Source organism: Fundulus heteroclitus, unplaced genomic scaffold (genome assembly GCF_011125445.2).
Source record: "Fundulus heteroclitus isolate FHET01 unplaced genomic scaffold, MU-UCD_Fhet_4.1 scaffold_834, whole genome shotgun sequence".
Classification (NCBI taxonomy): domain Eukaryota; kingdom Metazoa; phylum Chordata; class Actinopteri; order Cyprinodontiformes; family Fundulidae; genus Fundulus; species Fundulus heteroclitus.
The window spans coordinates 17,856-27,167 of NW_023397290.1; the positions used below are offsets into that span (position 1 = coordinate 17,856).

Consider the following 9,312-nt stretch of genomic DNA (forward strand, 5'->3'; position numbering starts at 1 on the left):
GAGGCGTCGCTTGACACGTTGTGGGAGGCGTCGCTTGACACGTTGTGGGAGGCGTCGCTTGACACGTTGTGGGAGGCGTCGCTTGACACGTTGTGGGAGGCGTCGCTTGACACGTTGTGGGAGGCGTCGCTTGACACGTTGTGGGAGGCGTCGCTTGACACGTTGTGGGAGGCGTCGCTTGACACTTTGTGGGAGGCGTCGCTTGACACGTTGTGGGAGGCGTCGCTTGACACGTTGTGGGAGGCGGTCGCTTGACACGTTGTGGGAGGCGTCGCTTGACACGTTGTGGGAGGCGTCGCTTGACACGTTGTGGGAGGCGTCGCTTGACACGTTGTGGGAGGCGTCGCTTGACACGTTGTGGGAGGCGTCGCTTGACACGTTGTGGGAGGCGTCGCTTGACACGTTGTGGGAGGCGTCGCTTGACACGTTGTGGGAGGCGTCGCTTGACACGTTGTGGGAGGCGTCGCTTGACACGTTGTGGGAGGCGTCGCTTGACACGTTGTGGGAGGCGTCGCTTGACACGTTGTGGGAGGCGTCGCTTGACACGTTGTGGGAGGCGTCGCTTGACACGTTGTGGGAGGCGTCGCTTGACACGTTGTGGGAGGCGTCGCTTGACACGTTGTGGGAGGCGTCGCTTGACACGTTGTGGGAGGCGTCGCTTGACACGTTGTGGGAGGCGTCGCTTGACACGTTGTGGAGGCGTCGCTTGACACGTTGTGGGAGGCGTCGCTTGACACGTTGTGGGAGGCGTCGCTTGACACGTTGTGGGAGGCGTCGCTTGACACGTTGTGGGAGGCGTCGCTTGACACGTTGTGGGAGGCGTCGCTTGGCACGTTGTGGGAGGCGTCGCTTGACACGTTGTGGGAGGCGTCGCTTGACACGTTGTGGGAGGCGTCGCTTGACACGTTGTGGGAGTGCGTCGCTGACACGTTGTGGAGGCGTCGCTTGACACGTTGTGGGAGGGTCGCTTGACACTTGGGGAGGCGTCGCTTTGACACGTTGTGGGAGGCGTCCGCTTGACACGTTGTGGGAGGCGTCGCTTGACAACGTTGTGGGAGGCGTCGCTTGACACGTTGTGGGAGGCGTCGCTTGACACGTTGTGGGAGGCGTCGCTTGACACGTTGTGGGAGGCGTCGCTTGACACGTTGTGGGAGGCGTCGCTTGACACGTTGTGGGAGGCGTCGCTTGACACGTTGTGGGAGGCGTCGCTTGACACGTTGTGGGATAGGCGTCCTTGACACGTTGTGGGAGGCGTTCGCTTGACACGTGTGGGAGGCGTCCGCTTGACACGTTGTGGGGAGGCGTCGCTTGACACGTTGTGGGAGGCGTCGCTTGACACGTTGGGAGGCGTGCTTGACACGTTGTGGAGGCGTCCTTTACCTTTCGAGGCGTGCTTGACCCGTTGTGGGAGGCGTCGCTTGACACGTTGTGGGAGGCGTCTCTTGACACGTTGTGGGAGGCGTCGCTTGACACGTTGTGGGAGGCGTCGCTTGACACGTTGTGGGAGGCGTCGATTGACACGTTGTGGGAGGCGTCGCTTGACACGTTGTGGGAAGGCGTCGCTTGACAACGTTGTGGGAGGCGTCGCTTGACACGTTGTGGGAGGCGTCGCTTGACACGTTGTGGGAGGCGTCGCTTGACACGTTGTGGAGGCGTAGCTTGACACGTTGTGGGAGGCGTCGCTTGACACGTTGTGGAGGCGTCGCTTGACACGTTGTGGGAGGCGTCGCTTGACACGTTGTGGGAGGCGGCCGCTTGACACGTTGTGGGAGGCGTCGCTTGACACGTTGTGGGAGGGCCGTGCGCTTGACACGTTGTGGGGAGGCCGTCGCTTGACACCACGTTGTGGGGAGAACGTCGCTTGACAACGTTGTGGGAGGCGTCGCTTGACACGTTGTGGGAAGGCGTCCGCTTGACACGTTGTGGGAGGCGTCCGCTTGACACGTTGTGGGAGGGCGTCGCTTGACACGTTGTGGGAGGCGTCGCTTGACACGTTTGGGGAGGGCCGTCGCTTGACACGTGGGTGGGAGGCGTCGTCGCTTGACAACGTTGTGGGAGGCGTCCGCTTGAACACGTTTTGTGGGAGGCGTCCGCTTGAACACGTTGTGGGAGCGTCGCTTGACACGTTGTGGGAGGCCGTCGCTTGACACGTTTGTGGGAGGCGTCGCTTGACACGTTGTGGGAGGCGTCGCTTGACACGTTGTGGGAGGCGTCGCTTGAACACGTTGTTGGGAGGCGTCGCTTGACACGTTGTGGGAGGCGTCCGCTTGACAAGTTGTGGGAGGCGTCCGCTTGACACGTTGTGGGAGGCGTCGCTTGACACGTGTGGGAGGCGGCCGCTTGACACGTTGTGGGAGGCGTCGCTTGACACTTTGTGGGAGCGTCGCTTGACACGTGTGGGGAGGCGTCGCTTGACACGTTGTGGGAGGCGTCGCTTGACACGTTGTGGGAGGCGTCGCTTGACACGTTGTGGGAGGCGTCGCTTGACACGTTGTGGGAGGCGTCGCTTGACACGTTGTGGGAGGCGTCGCTTGACACGTTGTGGGAGGGCGTCGCTTGACACGTTGTGGGAGGCGTCGCTTGACACGTTGTGGGAGGCGTCGCTTGACACGTTGTGGGAGGCGTCCCGCTTGACACGTTGTGGGAGGCGTCGCTTGACAAGTTGTGGGGAGGCGTCGCTTGACACGTTGTGGGAGGCGTCGCTTGAACACGTTGTGGGAGGTCGCTTGACACGTTGTGGAGGCGTCGCTTGACACGTTGTGGGATGCGTCGCTTGCCACGTTGTCGAGGCGTCGCTTGACCACGTTGTGGGAGGCGTCGGCTTGACACGTTGTGGGAGGCGTCGCTTGACACGTTTGTGGGAGGCCTTCGCTTGACCCGTTGTGGGAGGCGTCGCTTTGACACGTTGTGGGAGACTCGCTTGACACCGGTTGTGGGAGGCGTCGCTTTGACACGTTCGTGGGAGGCGTCGCTTGACACGTTGTGGGAGGCGTCGCTTGACACGTTGTGGAGGCGTCGGCTTGACATCGTTGTGGGAGGCGGCGCTTGACACGTTGTGGGGAGGCGTCGCTTGACACGTTGTGGAGGCGTCGCTTGACCACGTTGTGGGAGGCGTCGCTTGACACGTTGTGGGAGCGTCGCTTGACACGTGTGGAAGGCGTCGCTTGACACGTTGTGGGAGGCGTCGCTTGACACGTTGTGGAGGCGTCGCTTGACCACGTTGTGGGAGGCGTCGCTTGACACGTTGTGGGAGGCGTCGCTTGACACGTTGTGGGAGGCGTCGCTGAACCACGTTGCTGGAGGCGTCGGCTTGACACGTTGTGGGAGGCGTCGCTTGACACGTTGTGGGAGGCGTCGCTTGAACACGTTGTGGGAGGCGTCGCTTGACACGTTGTGGGACGGCGTTCGCTTGACACGTTTGTGGGAGGCGTCGCTTGACACGTTGTGGGAGGCGTCGCTTGACACGTTGTGGGAGGCGTCGCTTGACACGTTGTGGGAGGCGTCGCTTGACACGTTGTGGGAGGCGTCGCTTGACACGTCTGTGGGAGGCGTCGCTTGACACGTTGTGGGAGGCGTCGCTTGACACGTTGTGGGAGGCGTCGCTTGACACGTTGTGGGAGGCGTCGCTTGACACGTTGTGGGAGGCGTCGCTTGACACGTTGTGGGAGGCGTCGCTGACACGTTGTGGAGGCGTCGCTTGACACGTTGTGGGAGGCGTCGCTTGACACGTTGTGGGAGGCGTCGCTTTGACACGTTGTGGGAGGCGTCGCTTGACACGTTGTGGGAGGCGTCGCTTGACACGTTGTGGGAGGCGTCGCTTGACAACGTTGTGGGAGGCGTCGCTTGACACGTTGTGGGAGGCGTCGCTTGACACGTTGTGGGAGGCGTCGCTTGACACGTGTGGGAGGCGTCGCTTGACACGTTGTGGGAGGCGTCGCTTACACGTTGTGGGAGGCGTCGCTTGACACGTTGTGGGAGGCGTCGCTTGACACGTTGTGGGAGGCGTCGCTTGACACGTTGGGGAGGGTCGCTTGACACGTTGTGGGAGGCGTCGCTTGACACGTTGTGGGAGGGTCGCTTGACACGTTGTGGAGGCGTCGCTTGACACGTGTGGAGGCGTCGCTTGACACGTTGTGGGAGGCGTCGCTTGACACGTTGTGGGAGGCGTCGCTTGACACGTTGTGGGAGGCGTCGCTTGACACGTTGTGGAGGCGTCGCTTGACAACGTGTGGGAGGCGTCGCTTGACACGTTGTGGGAGGCGTCGCTTGACACGTTGTGGGAGGCGTCGCTTGACACGTTGTGGGAGGCGTCGCTTGACACGTTGTGGGAGGCGTCGCTTTGACACGTGTGGGAGGCGTCGCTTGACACGTTGTGGGAGGCGTCGCTTGACACGTTGTGGGAGGCGTCGCTTGACACGTTGTGGGAGGCGTCGCTGACACGTTGTGGGAGGCGTCGCTTGACACGTTGTGGGAGGCGTCGCTTGACACGTTGTGGGAGGCGTCGCTTGACACGTTGTGGGAGGCGTCGCTTGGACACGTTGTGGGAGGCGTCGCTTGACACGTTGTGGGAGGCGTCGCTTGACACGTTGTGGGAGGCGTCGCTTGACACGTTGTGGGAGGCGTCGCTTGACACGTTTGTGGGAGGCGTCGCTTGACACGTTGGAGGCGCTTGACACGTGTGGGAGGCGTCGCTTGACACGTTGTGGGAGGCGTCGCTTGACACGTTGTGGGAGGCGTCGCTTGACACGTTGTGGGAGGCGTCGCTTGACACGTTGTGGGAGGCGTCGCTTGACACGTTGTGGGAAGGCGTCGCTGACACGTTGTGGGAGGCGTCGCTTGACACGTTGTGGGAGGCGTCGCTTGACCACGTTGTGGGAGGCGTCGCTTGGACACGTTGTGGGAGGCGTCGCTTGACACGTTGTGGGAGGCGTCGCTTGACCGTATGTGGAGGCGTCGCTTGACCGTTGTGGGAGGCGTCGCTTGACACGTTGTGGGAGGCGTCGCTTGACACGTTGTGGGAGGCGTCGCTTGACACGTTGTGGGAGGCGTCGCTTGACACGTTGTGGGAGGCGTCGCTTGACACGTTGTGGGAGGCGTCGCTTGACACGTTGTGGGAGGCGTCGCTTGACACGTTGTGGGAGGCGTCGCTTGACACGTTGTGGGAGGCGTCGCTTGACACGTCCAATTCCACTTCATTTGTTTCCAGTTGCACTTAAGGAACAAGTTATTGATATTCACATACCTTTTAGTCTTATAAATTTTCATGGAATGAAAAACTTGATAGAATTGAACAAATAATTACCTTCTTTTGAAGTTCCCATCAACCTGGAATCCATTGACTGGAGTAAAGCAACTTTTTTCTTTAGAGGAATCTCATTTTGGAACAAGGCTGAAACAAACGAACGTCAGTTTAGCCAGAAGTAAGCTTATTTAACAATTTGCATATCCAAACCATTTTAACTTACAGTTTCCAGTCCCTTTTGGTTCATAGTGTATTCCTCCATTATGATCAACAGGTAAACAAGACCCTGTGAAATTAATAGCATATGTTTCTCATAGCATCTTTTCACAACTATAGCAGCAACCTTCCAGGATCACAAATTGACTACTGAATCACCCATATTTTTTAAATATACACAAAAAAATTAAAAACAAATAAACTACACAAACCTTTAAGCCACAAGGCGACTGCACAAAAACCCAGAAGCCAAATTCCTCCCATAGTTCCTGCCACAACTGAATGGTCAACCAGCACCTGAGGCTTAAATAGAGCTCTCTGCAGGCGCTACAGCTGCGGCTCATCAGCTCCTAATTGTTTTGTTTATCTCAGACAACCAAAGTCTTACTGAGTATTTACAAAGATCAAGGCAATTTTTTCCATGAACATAGTGTAGCTTTTTATTGATTTTTTTTATGTTTTCCTTACCATGTTTTTCTTAGCAATTCTAATTAAAGAACATTGTGGATTTATAGACTATTCTCATCCAATAACAAGCCAAAGAAATGGAAATACAATGAAAAAATGTTTAATTTGACCAGGAACAGCTTCTATCTTATTTCATCTAAATTGTGATTTTTTTTTTCCTTGGGGAAAACTCTTCTCCTGCAATTTTGTTCATTCTCTCCATAATGGCATTTTACACAGTATTAACATTTCAACTAAGGAAAGTTCTACTGAGTCTTAATCTTCCGAACCTTATTTTCCATATTAAGAACCATACTGATTATCATTCCAACCTCGTGAGCAAGAGGTTACGAGGCATCATTTTAATTTTATTTTTTCTCAGTATATTCTTTTCTTGAATATTAAATGCATCTAGCAAAGTACTGCCATTTGTAGATTTGGGCATATAAGCTTTTGCTTCTGAACTTTTTTAGTTCACTTTTTTATTGCTTTTGTGTATCTGTTATGGAAATATGTATTTTGTGACTGTAAAAATAAACTCAAACTCAAACAAACAAAGATGAATGTAATATTTTAATGTCTTTGTCTTTTGATTGTGGCCCCATCTTGCTAGTTAATGCTGTTCAAATTAATTTAACATGGAATCACAAAAAAGTCAGTTAGAAAAATCAATCCAACATCTATCTTTCCATCCATTGTCTCTTATTTCCCAAGGTTAGTTTGACAGATTAGAAAACCCCTACGATGGACATACAGACATCCCTCTCTCTAGGAACTATACCAAGCTCTTTCTGTGGAATCCCAAGGGGCTTTCATGTTAACAGGGATATTTGAATCCTGCAGCTTCCCTGAGGTCACTTCCCAGAGGGATGTACCTGAAGCTTAGGATCAGAGACTACAGTCATTTAAATAATTTCTGTTGAGAGGACCAGTTGCTCTGCTCTCATATTCTTCCTATGAACAGCCTGCCTTTAAAACTGATCCTGGCCACCGTCCCCTGCAGAGCAATGCGCTTCATGGCAGTCATGTTTAATGAATTTATATTTGCAGCAGTCAACATTAGAGAGGAAGAGTCAGTTAACTCCCTGTGAGCTATAGACCTCTGCCCGTATTCAAAAAGATTCCTAAATATATTTCTTAGAATTTTACCTCGGTAAGTTAAAAGTTATTCACAAAGCACCCTAAGCCTTAAGAGAGCTCCTAAAGTGAAAATAATGTTTAGAGTAGTGAGGAGTGTCTGTATTCATAAAGATTCCCAAGACTAAAAGTAGCTTTTAGTGATATAATTTTAGGCAAAATCTTAGAATTTCCCGAATTCTTAGAATTTTACTTTGGTAAAATAAAAGTTATTCACAAAGCATCTCAGGCCTTATGAGAGCTCCTAAATTGAAACAAATTTAGTGAGGAGGACTTTTAACGAGTCTGACAAAGTGGGTGAGAACACTATTTGCCTCAGTTCATATAATTTTAGGTAACATTCTTGTTTTGATTTAGCCATATTTTATTTAGTTTATAGTCTGCAAACGTATCCTATCCCAGGTTTGTGTATGTTTTGCATTTCTACAGATTATTTACTACAACATCTTGGTTTAAATCAATTCACAGTTCCAGTTTGTATTTATTGTTTGATCATTTAACTTGTGCATTTTATTTTGGTGAACTTACCGTAGTGTTACCTCACTTCCTGTAATTATAGCTTCCTGTTAGAGCTGAGGTCACAGGAAGGGACCAGATGAAGAGGGGGAAAAAAACAACTATTTAAATTTGATGCAGTCAAATTTAGGCATTGGGTAAAATCTTTCAGCGTGGATTTAATTTTACATTTTTATAGCCATACTCATGAAGACATAAAGATGTTGCTAAAGTGCATTGAAATAAACAATGGTGAGTTTAAGCAGGAACTGTTTTAGGGGTACATGTTTATGGAAGAGTCCATTGGAGGCTATTTTGTCTGCCTGGAAATCAGGGTATTTAAGTGCACCAGTCCCTCCTGCAGCAAAACAGCCAACCCCACAACATGATGCAGATTAACAGAACGTCAGACCAGGTGTACCTACTATGAAGAAAAAAGAAAACAAAATAACATGCACAAAATATTACAGAAGAAAATTTTCAGGATAAATTACAGGACAAGCAGTACATGTTTAATATCTCTCAACACGACAGTGATGACAACTAGGAGAAGATCTCATAAAAATAAAGTGTTTCTTTGCATTAACATCCATCCATCGTATGTACCTGGGAGGCTTCACCTTTGCAATCATTCTTAACTAAAACGTTCACCTCTCAGGATACCATTTATCTGTTTAACTTAAAATGTTTTCTAAAATGAGTTTAACGTTTCTGGCAAAGAGTCTTGTGTAATTTCTAAAAGAGCCCAAATCGAAGTGTCAGATTTGTTTGTTTGTCACGTGGATTAAAAAAATTATACACGTCGTATTATCCATGAAAAACATTTTCTAATTATTTATCCTGGTCTCATGTCATTACATTACAAAACTGCATTTTAACGGGCATGCAGACTTATATGAGCCATTCATCTTCACCCCAGCATTGGACAGCTCTCCGCCTCTCTGCCTACTCGGACGCTCTTTTCTCTGCTCCCTGCTTGCTTGCATTTTCCTCCCCTTTTTATCTCTTAACCAAAATTACAGAAAGTTGGATTTAGTTATTTTATTTTATTTATTTTCTGTGATTTATTTTTTATTTAGATTTTTTCCCCGTGTGGACTCTTTTAGTTTTCAGCTAATCCACACAAGATGCCTCTTTACAACAGCCCAGAGGAGGCAGTTCTCAGGAAAAATGCTCTTATGGAAAGACTTCAACATGAAGCGGATATGAAGGAGAACCACCCGATTCAAAGGATGCCTACCTTCACCACAATGGACTTTGACAAGCTTTTACAGAAGATAGCTGTTATGGAACTGAAAATCTGTCGACTCGAAGTGAATTATGATGTAAACGCCACGCATGGAAATGAAACAACCCTGCCTGTGATTCTGAATGGTGACCACCAGCCCAGCGACTCGGCGAACAAACAGTCCCCGGAGGAAAATGAGAATCCCTGGATCACTCTGGGTGCAAGACCAAAGGATAAACGAACCCCGCACCCAGACAAAGAAAACTGGCCGAGACTACAGAGAGATGTCCCAAGACAAATGAAACAACAACGGGCTGTTCCCACAACAAATGATAGGAGTAAACCTGCTGGAAATGCAGGAATTCCATTACGAAACAGATTCGCTCCGCTCCAAAATGTGACCAGGGAGGATCACGACAACAATCAGAGGTATGTCAACGATTTTCGTTCTAAGACATCACAGAAAAGACATGCCACAGGGCCAAGGACCCTGATATTATGCAATGGATCTGTAAGGGGGATTAAACATTTCTGTAACAAGAAAAAC

At 50.9% G+C, this 9,312-nt stretch overlaps 1 long non-coding RNA gene across 1 annotated transcript; it reads right to left on the reverse strand.

The window, feature by feature from the left end:
• Window positions 1-5,082: 5,082 nt before the first annotated feature.
• Window positions 5,083-5,780, reverse strand: LOC118562214. The gene is made up of 4 exons (XR_004930521.1): window positions 5,671-5,780; window positions 5,466-5,528; window positions 5,303-5,389; window positions 5,083-5,211 (listed from the first exon to the last, which is right to left on the reverse strand). It is a non-coding gene; the product is annotated as an uncharacterized LOC118562214 (long non-coding RNA).
• Between the last annotated feature and the right edge of the window lie 3,532 nt (window positions 5,781-9,312).